At 39.8% G+C, this 12,593-nt stretch overlaps 1 protein-coding gene across 6 annotated transcripts in view; it reads left to right on the top strand.

Moving 5' to 3' along the window:
• The window catches only part of RRAS2 (RAS related 2), a 78,860-nt gene that overhangs the window by 44,008 nt on the left and 22,259 nt on the right, over positions 1 to 12,593 (top strand). The window lies entirely within an intron of this gene.

Raw genomic sequence — 12,593 nt, 5'->3', positions numbered from 1 at the left:
GTTTCTCCACTGTAAAGTTACTGCTTTCCTTGCCACCTCCTCCCCATATGGTATTCTTTGGAAGGAAGTCATTATGTGCAGTAGAGTTGCTTTGTAATTTTGTATAAATATTTAAATGGCAGAACAATTTAAATATGTACCCGGAGTTAGTGAAATATTTGCTTTTAATAAACTATCACTGTTTAGAACGTTAAGAGATGTGCCTACAGTTAGAGATTTGTTTTGGCAAAATTTTTCAAGTTTTTTAAATTTCTTAGTGCTTCAACCTTTTTTATTATGTGGCAGCTGTTAGATGTTCCTCTTTACCTAATTCTTGTTCTATCTATTTGATACTTATTTTTGGGAACATAAAATGAAAGGGACATGTAGGGGATCATTAGTCAAAAACTTGAATAATTAAAAAAAATATTTTGATCATCATTTGTTGCTTTTCTGCACTTAAAAATATTTCTAAAATTGAGGGCTTAGTTGCTATGTAAATTATGATTAGAGACCAGAACAGTTTAGGACCCAAAATGATCAAGGGAAAGCACCTTGTCGGAAACCCCCATGACAATAAACCTCTCCTTGTAGTTCCCATTTGTGTGTTTCAATTATAAGGCTTATGTTAAAATTAGATCATAATTTCCATTGTAGACTCTCAATTTCATGGTTGTGTAACTGCCATATAAACTTGATTGTAAACAGAGGCCTTTAATGATGGGCTTTATTCGAGCAATTTAAGAAAGGGGTATTCAGATCCAAGGGTAGAAAATATATGCCTAATTTTACATTTTAAATTGTGAAGAGAGGCTTTGATTTTAAGGTGAGTTTGAGCCTGGTTGATGTGGCTTAATGGTTGAGTGGAGACCTATGAACCAGGAGGTCACAGTTCGATTCTCTGTCAGGACACATGCCTGGGTTGTGGGCTCAAGCCCCTGTAGGGGGCGTGCAGGAGGCAGCCAATCAACAATTCTCTCTCATCACTGATGTTTCTAACTTTCTCCCTCTCCCTTCCTCTCTGAAATCAATAAAAAAATATTTTTAAAGGTGGGCTTGAAAATATTTTTCTTACAATTTTCTATTTTCTGCGATGAGATGTATTATTTCATAAGAAAAAAAACTAAAAAATAAAATTAACTTGTTAAAGCCTTGAGACTTATTATCTTTTAAAACAAATAATTATTTTGACTTCTTTCCAAAAACTACTAGAATCTTAGAACCAATTTAAATCCATTTACCCTTTTTTATTTTTGTTTTGTTGACTAACTGAATCTCTCTAGTTCAAAGAATGAAATTCACTTCATGTATCTATGAATTACCTTTGAGGTAAATTGTAGTGCTGGTATTGTGAAGACTGTTCAGTATTTGAGTTCCAGTAGTTAGTGAGAAGAACAAAAATTCTGTTTTGTCATATACTCTTTTTGGGCTTATAAACTGCAGAAAATAATTAGAAGAATGAGGAGTTCAAATTTTATAGGTGAGTATTCATTTCCTAGGTCTGCTGTAACAAATTACCACAAACTTCAGAGCTTCAAACAATAGCATTTTTTTTCTCCCACAATTCTGGAGACCAGAACCCTGGAATCGAGTTGTTGAGAAGGTTGGTTCTCTCTGGAAGCTTTGAGGGAGAATGGGTTCCATGTGTCTTTCAGTTTCTAGTGATTGTTAGCAGCCTATGCATTCGTTGGCTTTCATTCCCATCTCTGCCTCCGGCTTCATATGGCCTACACCCCCCTCCCCCCCCCCCCCCCCCCCCGCGCGCCTCGCCGGGGCCTTCTCTCAAATCTCCCACTCTTTTCTCTTATAACACAGTCATTGGATTTAAGTCCAGGATGATCTCATCTGGAGATCCTTAACTTAATTGCATTTACAAGGATCCTCTTTTTTTTTTTTTAATTTTTTTTTAAAATATATTTTATTGATTTTTTTACAGAGAGGAAGGGAGAGAGACAGAGAGCTAGAAACATCGATCAGCTGCCCCCTGCACATCTCCCACTGGGGGTGTGCCCGCAACCCAGGTACATGCCCTTGACCGGAATCGAACCTGGGACCTTTCAGTCTGCAGGCCGATGCTCTATCCACTGAGCCAAACCGGTTTCGGCAAGGATCCTCTTTTTAAATAAGGTCACATTTGTGGGTAGCAGGGGTTAAGAGTTAGACAATACCTTTCTGAGTGCCACAGTTCAACCCACTAAAGTTAGTAAACTGCTCTCTGAATTTGTTAATAAGCACTGTAAAAGTATTTTTACTAAATGGAATAATAGTTATAGACTCTGACAATAATGTAAATGTGATTCAGAATTTAGTTGCATGTTTACTTTCTCTTCATGTGGTTTGCAATTGATGTGGCATTCTTTTACTGTGAAATTAGTCTGTACTCATATAGACAAGCTATAATTTGTGACTTTAAATGGTGTGAGCAAAGTCTTAAACTCTATGAACATATGCCACTTAGTTCTCGAATTTTTAAACCTACATACATGGGTATTTTTCTAAGATGAATGTTTATATGGTTCCCTTTAATATGAATCATGTTTGTCTCTACTTGAAAGAGTTTAAATTTACCCAGTGATCTGGTGTCTGATTTTCATTTATATGCCACCAGGAGGGATTTTATGGAAACCACTGAGAATTGCTGGGTGGATAAATGAGGTTAAATAATTAGAAGAAAGAAGGTTGGTCCTTGGTGTGAATAGACAGAGCCACTTTCTGAGAAGTACCGCCTGGCCTTCTGGCATGTGGTTGGGAAAAGCTCTGGTGAGGAGAGCATTCTCTCCTTTCCTCCAAATTAGAGATGAAGGTCAGGAGGAATGTAGTTCTTATTGTTACTAGGATAAAGTAACAGTGATATAGGCTGAGTAAAGTTGGCTTGTTTTTTAAAATGTAGTTGTGCTTTAGACCCATAACTATAATATTTAACACATTTCGTACCACATAGAAATCTCTAAGACATACGCCAGGGACCGCACGTTTTTGGGCAAACTTCACGTTATTTAAATTATCATAACTACAGATCGTAATGCACTTTAGGTGTTGTTTTTCAATAATTATAACATTTTTATTTACAAACACAATTAAACAATTAAAGTTCCTAGTACTTTTTTAACGTATGGCACTGCGTAAAACATTTTCCTCTATGAAGAGGGAGCAAACAATTTACATAAGTATCTAGATTCGCTCCTTTTTCCATGGGCGGCACAAACTCTGCAGGTTCTCGTAGGAAATTTTTTCTTTCCACTCGCTGGAATACACATAGGTTCATGCTGCTTCATATCACCTGACAACCTTTTGGGTGGATCTTTACGGGGTGCTCTCCTTGCACCCCCAGGGGAAGGGCTGGACAGATTTGTCTCTGGTTCCGGAGAGCCTTCATTATTGTCATCCATTATTCAGTCTCTCGCCACTGATAGCAGAAACTGTTTATACTTCATTTTTGCTTGTGGATTGAGGACGTTATACACTCTAAATGAATTGAAAAGTCCACAGTTTATAAGGTACAGCACTGCTTTTTTTGTCCATTTCATTCTTTTCCTTAGAGTGGAACAACACGAAAGGAAGTGTATCAGTTTCGTTGGTTTCCTTCCTTTTTCTGAGAGAGGGCATTTCTAAAAGCGCCAGGAACTTGAAGACGAAGACTATTCGAATGACCAAAATACAATGTAACTGCAATGCTTTATGGGTTCGTGCAATCATATAGTTTTTCGTAGATTGACCTGCACGGTTTCCACCAGTGAGATCGCTTCATTCGATGTGGACAAGACAGTGTGTTGACATCTAAGGTCCATAACAGATGGCACGTGAAAAACGAGAAAACTCGTGAGCGGTCCTTAACAGGTGGCGCGCGAAACATGAGAAAGCTCGTGAGCGGTACGAAAGGAGTTAATAATACAATTTTCTAAAACAAGAAGCCCCTTACCTCCACTCATTCTCCATCCACACTAGTCTGTTTTGGGTTTTTGGTAGTGCTCATTTCAAACATTATCATCTTTATTCTGCTTGTGTGGGTATTGTCTCCTCTGCTAAAATATAAGTTCCAGAAGTGCTAGAACCATGTCAGTTTTATTCTCATTCAGGACTATATTCCAGTTCCTAAGTAGTAAGCACTTAAAATATATTTTTTGAATGAATGAATTTAATATAGGGTGAGGCAAAAGTAGGTTTATAGTTGTATGTGAAACAGTTTACTATTGTATTATTATTTAGTAATTATTATATTTTCCATATGAACAACTGTAAACCTACTTTTGCCCTATCCTGTATGTTATGGATACTCTTGAAATCCATACATAGAGACTTATTTCATCCCTTTAATGGTTGTTTACTAATCTTTTATGCATATAGCATATTCATTTAATCATTATCTGTTATGGACATTTAGGTTATTAATAATTTTTCACAGTAACAAACATAGCTGCCTGAACAGCTTGTATGTGTGTGTGCATATGTGCATATGTAACTTTCGTAGATAGCAATGTTAATTTCCTTAATTTGTAGTTACGTTCTTACAAAATAAGCACATTTCAAAATGTATTATTGAAATAATTTTAAGTATAATTGACCTACATTTTCCTAAGTACAGTTTAAAATGTTTTAATTTTTTTCCTCCTTGAATCAATGGAAATCTCCTGCCACAATATCTTAAGGGGGATTGTAAGCAGTGGTGAGCAGTGTGTGTGTATGTGTGTGTACACACACACACACACACACACACACACACACACACATTGCTTTGATTGCCTCTGTGGGAAGGATCTTGGCTAATCTCTGTGAGAGGAAGTGTCAGAACCCTTCTGTCAATCGCATGGCAAGACTGGGAAAGGAAAGCAACAGCCAGTGTAGAAGATTAGAATATTAAATTCTAGTGGTTTTCATTTCATATTATCCAAAGTCCTTCCATGGCCTATAAGGCACTCTGCTTGCCTCTCTCATAACATTTTACTGCTTGTTCTGTTGTGGCCGTACTGGCCTCCTTGCTGTTCCTCAGATGTGTTACCCACACTCTCACCTTGCTGTCTTTAACTTCATGTTCACTTTGCCCAGAATGATCTTCCTTTACATAACAACATGGCTCACTCCCTCAATTGACCTTGGATTCTCTCCTCAAATGCCACATTGTCCATGAAGCCTTCGGTGGCCATTGTTTGTCACATCTTCCCCTCTAGCTCCTGCGCTGACAACCCCCTTTGTTTTTCTTCAGAGTTCGCATCACTTCTGATATATTACGTTTATTTGCTGATGGTCAGTCTTCCAAAAAACCGCAAGCCCAGTGAGAGGTGGGATTCCATCCTCAGCTCCTGACTCAGCATAGGCGCTCAGTTAGCATTTATAGGTTGAGTGGGTTAGTGAGTGAACCTAAGGAAGGAGATTCATGTGGAAGAATGTGGGCTATTTCCTTTACTTCCAGTTTTGCTTCTACGGACCATCTCTGCCCTAGAAGAGGTGAGCAGTGACAGTGGGGTCTAGGATATTCATAGGGAGCAGTGTATAGAGGGAAAGAAAACGAAAAAGGGAGTATCCAGGCTCTGGGGAGCAAAAGTTACAGCTAGAAGTGACTTGGTCAGCAACTTGCTTATGGGCAGCCTTTGTTTCTAAGTTTGGGAAGGAAGAGAACCAATTTGCAAAGGCCCATTTTGAGCTTAACAGTGTACTGGTACTTTACAGTGTCACTTAATCTTCACAATAGTCTTTAAATAAGAATCATTATGGCCATCTTATAGGTCAGGAAATTGATATTTAAGAGGCTAAATAATCTTCCTAAGATCTCATAGCAATTAAGTGAGATATCTAGGTTTGACTGACTCCAAAATCCATGCTTTTTCTTACACTTCATAATACTTGAAGGGGGATTCTACGTATATTAATAATTTACATTTTATATGATGTAAAAATTTCAGAAAATTTTCATGTATCTTATTTGCTCCTTGTGACAAACTTGTGAAAGTGGCTACCAACTCAACTTTACAGGTAATAGAACTTGACATCAGTGATGTGATTTGCTGCAAATTCGATAGCTAGGAAGTAGGAGCTATGGCTTTCATCAATTCTTCCTGTCTTAAAATCTGATATTCTTTTCTTTATACCACAAACTTAAATTCTTGAGAGCTCCTACACATTATGTTTGACACATTGTAGGAGCTAAATATATCACAATAAAATTAGAGAGCTAGAATCTTTTAAGAGAACTTAAAAGATGGTAGTTGGCACCAATTCAAATGTCAACAGGAGCTGGTTTATAGCAACAGAGGTCCCATCCCTGATCCCTGATTGGTCAGCTTAGAGCTGCTCTGATTGGCCAGAGCTGTGCAGAAAACCTCAGTCCTATTGGTTGTAATAGGACTCCTGGAACTACTTTACACGGGTTGGCTCAGTTGGCAGAAACACAGTGCAGGCAGGCAGTTCAGCAGCATTGAGCCAGGCAGCCTAGCAGTCCAAAGGCAGGCAGGTCAGCACAGAGGCATCCTCTGTGAAGTGCAGTTTGTGTTAGAGGCCACTGTGCAGAAATGGCTGCTAGGCTCTGCTTTTTTTTTTAATTATTTGAGTCCAGATGGCCACCATGAGCCCTTTTTAGTCCTTGGATATCCTTTTTTTCCTTTCAGGGTTCATAGGAGAAAATTCCTCATGTACAGCCAAAGCCAAGAAAGGGGGCGACTCACCCAGGAGCACTCATTTAGTTGTAGAGCTGGGACTAGAACTTAGATTTCCTCATGCTCCTTTTATTACTAAAGAGTTTCTATTTAATCTGTGTAGGTCTTTCCCCTCGGTTCCCTCTTTCATTCACAGGTTTCAGCTTTCAAAACCTACAAAAATATTTTCCTCCCACTCAGGTCTCCCAGCAACCCAGTTCTTTCCACAGGTAATTGAGGTTAGTTTCTTGTATGTCTTTCCAGAGACATTTTATACACATAAAGGAAATACGTAAACTCTGTGTATTTATTTAACAACGTATCTTGTAGATTACTCTATGTTAGTACAGGAAGTCTTTTTTTTATGGCTTCATTCATATTGAATGAATGTTTCATCATTTAACCACTCATTTACTGGACAGTTAACGTTGTTTCCAGTCTTTTAAATTAAAAACAGTTGCATAATGAATTACACATGTCATTTCTTATAGGCACAGATGTATTGGTAGGATAAATTTCTAGAAATAACATTGTTAGGTCAAAGAGACTATTTCTGTACATATTTTTTATAATGCCATACTTAGACCTTTATTTATTTATTTTTCTCTTTTCCACTTATTTTCTGAATGGAAGTCAGAGGGAAAGGCAGAGGGAGGGAAGGGGGGGGGAGAGAGAGAGAGAGAGAGAGAGAGAGAGAGAGAGAGAGAGAGAGAGAGAGAGAGAGAGAGAAACATCGACACGAGAATGAAACATTGATCAACTTCCTCTTGCACACTCCCCACTAGGGATTGAGCCCGCAACCCTGGCATGTGCCTTGACTGGAATTGAACTGAACCTTTTGGTGCATGGGATGACGCCCAGCCAATTGAGCCACACTGGCCAGGGTAGACCTTTATTCATAATGTAGAAATGGAGTGTTTTCACTTTGAATGAAATTGCTTTTGTCTTTTTATTTGACAGTGGCAGTTTATAATTTTAAAAATAACTTATTTTAAGAGTAACAGAATTTCTCTTTTAAACTGGTATATGCTATATGCTTTTATGTTAATATGGAAGGTTAAAGAAAGTATAATGGAAGCAGTATTGCTTTGGAGTCAGACCTGAATTTGGATTCCAGTTCCATCAACCTACTGACTTTTGCCCTTTGGGTAGGTCATTTAAACATTGAGCTTCAATAATCTCATTGTAAAATAGGAATAGTAATACCAACCTGACAAAGTGGGTTGTTTAGAACTACTGTATGTCATTGATTCTAAGAAACACATTTTCCCCCCCACCCCCCCTACATTTTAGTATCTCTGACATTGAAGTGCTTTATAATCGAAGACAAGTCCTAATTGTTTTGACTCTTTTTCTCTCTTGGCACATAAAATAATAATGGTCTGACAATTGATTTGATTTTAGATTTGATGAAGTAGGGTGATTCCACATACTGGCACAAGTGGACTGTGCTAGGGCATGATATAGGTGGAGGAGTGAAGTGTGATGGGGAAAGTTCAGGGTTGAGGTAGGGGGTGGATGGGTGTTAGAGGAGTGGGTATAGCGGTGGTGTTTTGTTTTAGGCAAGTGGTCAGAATAGCAGATCCACCACATAGGGGGTGGATAGTACAACTGCTTGGTGAAGCACGGGAACAAACGTTACCCACAAATTTGGGTATATGGAAGTTGGAATTATGGCAAATGGTTTGTGGACAACAGGACTTTAGCTCAGGGCTGAGATTTTGGAACTGTGTACTAATTTGTGTCAGGAAGACTATAAAATAATGACTGTGGAGGAGATATTTGCAAATCGTGTATCTGAAGGGATTTGTATACAGGATATATGAAGAACTCTCACACTCAACAATAAAAAGACAACCCAACTTAAAAGTGGGCAAAGATTTGAACAAGCATTTCTCCAGAGAAGGTGTAAAATGGCCAATAAGCATGTGAGAAGATGACCAACAACCCATTAGGGAAATGCCAATCAAAACCGCAAAGAGATATTACCTTACACCCACTAGGATAGCTAGGGTAAAAAAGACAGATATTAGTAACAAGTTTTGGTGAGGATATTGAGAAATCCTCAAACACTGCTGATGGGGATGTAAAATGGTGCAGCCCCTTTGGAAAACTCTGGAAGTTCCCCAGAAAGTTAAACATAGTTTTACCATGTGATCTAGCAATTCCACTTCTAGGTATATATCCAAAGAAAATGAAAACATATTTACACAAAGAGGTGTACATGAATCTTCATCACAGCACTGTTAATAGCCAAAATGAAAAAAAAACCCAAACAAACCCTCAAATGTCCATCACCCAGTGAATGGATAAATATAGTATATCCATATGGTGCATCTCATAGAAAGGAATGAGAATTGGAATCCTGATACATGCTACAACATGAATGAACATACAAACAAAAACAATGAGGCTCTGGTTCTAGGAATGACCTGTGTTTGTAGATTATCAGCATAAGGGTTCAGAGTCGAAGAAGCCAAATTATAAGAGCTGGAACACCTGTTGTTTGGAAAAATCCTTGAGAAAAGGGAGGAGAAGTGGTGATATTGAAGTTTGGGAATACAACAGAAGCAGTTATCAGCATTGCCAAGGTCAGACGAATAACAAAGCTAACAGTGGTGAGGCTCTGAATGTTGGCTTGTAATGATTGAAATTGCTTCCTGCCTGAAATAGGTATTGGGCCTGAGGTCTGCGTGGTTGGGCTGAGCCTGCAGAGAGGACCTAGGGGACTCCAGTGTGGGGAAGCACCCTGATATGGAGAGGAAGGGTACACAGATAGGACCCAGGTTAAGCCTGGACATTGTGTACCCATAGAGGTCAGGGTCTATGTCAGTGGTTCTCAACCTTCTGGCCCTTTAAATACAGTTCCTCATGTTGTGACCCAACCATAAAATTATTTTCGTTGCTACTTCATAACTGTAATGTTGCTACTGTTATGAATCGTAATGTAAATATCTGATATGCAGGATGGTCTTAGGCGACCCCTGTGAAAGGGTCGTTCGACCCCCAAAGGGGTCGCGACCCACAGGTTGAGAACCGCTGATCTAAAGGGTCCCACAGAGGGAAGCATTTATATTGTTGAAGCACCTGTGGTCCAGGAGAGCTGGCGGTAAGGAAGGCTAACTTAACCAAGGTAATAGTGCCCGATGGAAAGGATGGGTTGGATATGGAAATTCCCTAGGAGTGCAAAGTTCAAGTCAAAGCAGGAGCCGAAAGACACAAATCAAAAACGACCTGTGCCTTGGTGTGAAAAAAGGAGTGTCATGGGATTTACTCAGATTTCCCATGGGAATGCCATGAGATGTTTATTGAATGTCTACATATCATACATAGACCCTCTCTGTTTATCTATTACTCTGTGCCAATTATCATTATGCTTTGAAAAAATTGTTTTCTTATCCTTAAAACATAGGCTTTGTGTTACATGTTGTACTAAGACTAATAATTGGGAGATGAAAGCAAACTAATAACAATTAAGGTCAAGCAAGGGAAATAAACTTCATGCTGCATGATGGAGGCCACTGGCTTATTGTTGCTTAATGGTTTCTACATATGCCAGCTCTGAAGGATAAATACGCAGTGATGTATTTCCTTACCTGCAAATGGCTTGTATATAGGAATAGTGGCTGCAGCCTTGGCAGCTTCCGTTTCCTCATGTTGACAGTTTTCAAAAATCACTCTGCTGGTATTATGAACTAAACATTTTTGTAGTATTGTGGAGGAAGGGGAAAGAGGAAAACCTTTCTTTTCTTCTGAAAGGACAAAAGCTTTGAAGAAGAAGCTGAAGCTCCCTTTGGGGAGCCGACATGAAATGGTGGTTGAGTCCTGAATAATTTTCCCTTCACAGTCTGAAGTGTTTCTTTTCCTTTCTCACCTGTGCTGAAGATGTTACTAAAGATTCACTTTGGTTTTCAGTGTTGCTTTTTAGAATAGCAAGTGTGGGCATAGGGGGCCAGGGTGATCTTTCTTAGACTGCAGCGGGCTCTAATTTGGACTGATAATTTTTCACCTTGTGTCTCTGGTGAGATTCGCTCTCTTGAGGGAACTGTTAGTTTTCATTTGAGAGTGGAACAGCGGGGGCGAGAGGTAAGTGGTTTTGTACCTAGAATGTTTTCAAAACAGGGCTAAAAGTCTAAGAGTGTAGTGGGCAGTTGGGGCATAATGAGGAGGCTGGGGTAAGTGTAGGTTAGGGCTGGCTCTGTACTCTGGGAAAGGAAGTGAAATCCTCTTCCCAGTTCTTTTTAGGGTCAAATGATTCTACTTCAGAGGTTTGGACTCAGGGTTAATACTGGCTCAGCACCATATGTCAATGGTAGTTTGTGGTCTGGCTATGGACCTAAACAGATTATTCTCCGGGGGAGTGAGTACCAAATAACTGACTTAGAAACAAACTTTTGTAACAGGACTAGTTTGTAAGTTGACTTTGTACTGTGCTTTTGCTTGCTGCATACCAGACCCATTGATTTGCAACCAAATACTTTCTACATGAGGTATACATATCGCTGAGATTGCCCAGAAGTCACATGGAGGCCTGAGTTTTGCTAAAAAGAAACTAAAAGGATTACTGGGCTTAGTGTAGCCTTTATTATTCTGCATTTGAGTTCTGGAGGATACATTATGGAGATCTCTGTAATTAATTATACACGTTAGATTAAATGAAATACTAATTTCATTCAGAAAAAAAGTATTTACGTGAAGGAATATTAAGCACATTGGAAACATTTGACATAAAAATAAGAGAGGGTATTGCAGGGAACAAAGGTTCTCTGTGACTTGACAGCTGCTGTTCAGAAGTGACACCAGGAAGAGCCGGGCTCGGGCTCCCAGCTGCCTGAGGTTGCTGCAGTCTTCTCGAGTGTTACCAGAGGAATTTGTGCTGCTCTTGTTTTAGCAAATAGAGGCCACTGGTGGCTAACCAGGTCCCTCCTGTGCTCTGGGAAATTAGTCCTTAACTCCCCGTTGCGATCTTTATAATATTGGGTTTTCCAGCAGTCAGTATTTTGAGGGTCTGTGTACAAGGTACATTGCTTAACTCCCTTGCAAGGAAGTTCCAAAAAGTATGAGATAGACCTTGGATACATCAAATCTACTTGGACGTATATAACTGGATTTTCACTAGAACTCTAACCTTTTTTAGTTTTTCTTGAAGCCCCAAAGGCTGAGAATAAAGTAATAGTTGCCAAGTCACCCTCATATTCCAAGGACATGCATGGAATATGACCTTAAATTGGTTTTGCACATTTAGCCCATACCTTATCTCCAGGAAATAACAGTGTGGAGAGTTAAGGGGTCTGAGATGAAGATTTCAGGAAAGAGCTGTTAGTATGCGGTGTGCTTTTTGTCCTTTCCCACCGTCGCACATAGCGGAGAGGAGATGGTGCTTTTCTTATATCCCCTTCATTGAAGCCAGATGATGGGGAAGGCACTAACAGAATTATTCTGAGAACTTGACCTGTATCCTCTTGTTTGGGGAGAATAAGGATTCAAATGTGAATCAATAGCAGAGCAGAGAGAAAAAAAGAGGGTTGTGCAGGGTGGGGCAAGAGTAGGTTTGCAGTTGTGAACACGTGAAAGTTTATTCTTGTATTATTATTTATTAATGATCGCATTATTTTCCCCATGAGCATCTGTAAACTACTCTTGCCCCGCCCTGGAGTTAGCCACCTGAACGTCAGAAAACAGCAGTGTTTCCCAGAGCTTCTGGATGGAACCAGCGGAAAGCTTCTGAAAGGGGGCTGTGCATGGCCACCTGGAGATGATGTAGCTCAGGAGGAGAGGTACCCATGAGACCCCAAGGACAGGGTGGGAGGTGGAAACAGCCTCATTTAAGTCCTGGGGTTGCACAGGGCGGGTCCCACACAGGGACTCTTCCAGGAAACCTACAGGCCCTCGTGAGAAAGCATGGACATCAGGTTTCATTGGTGCAGCCTTTCCAACCCCTCCTGCTCTCCCCACTCCAGCTCCCTGAAGGAGCCACAGACAACCTTG

Source organism: Myotis myotis, unplaced genomic scaffold, assembly GCF_014108235.1.
Source record: "Myotis myotis isolate mMyoMyo1 unplaced genomic scaffold, mMyoMyo1.p scaffold_m19_p_10, whole genome shotgun sequence".
Taxonomy (NCBI): Eukaryota; Metazoa; Chordata; class Mammalia; order Chiroptera; family Vespertilionidae; genus Myotis; species Myotis myotis.
This window is presented reverse-complemented; position numbering and strand designations above follow the sequence as displayed.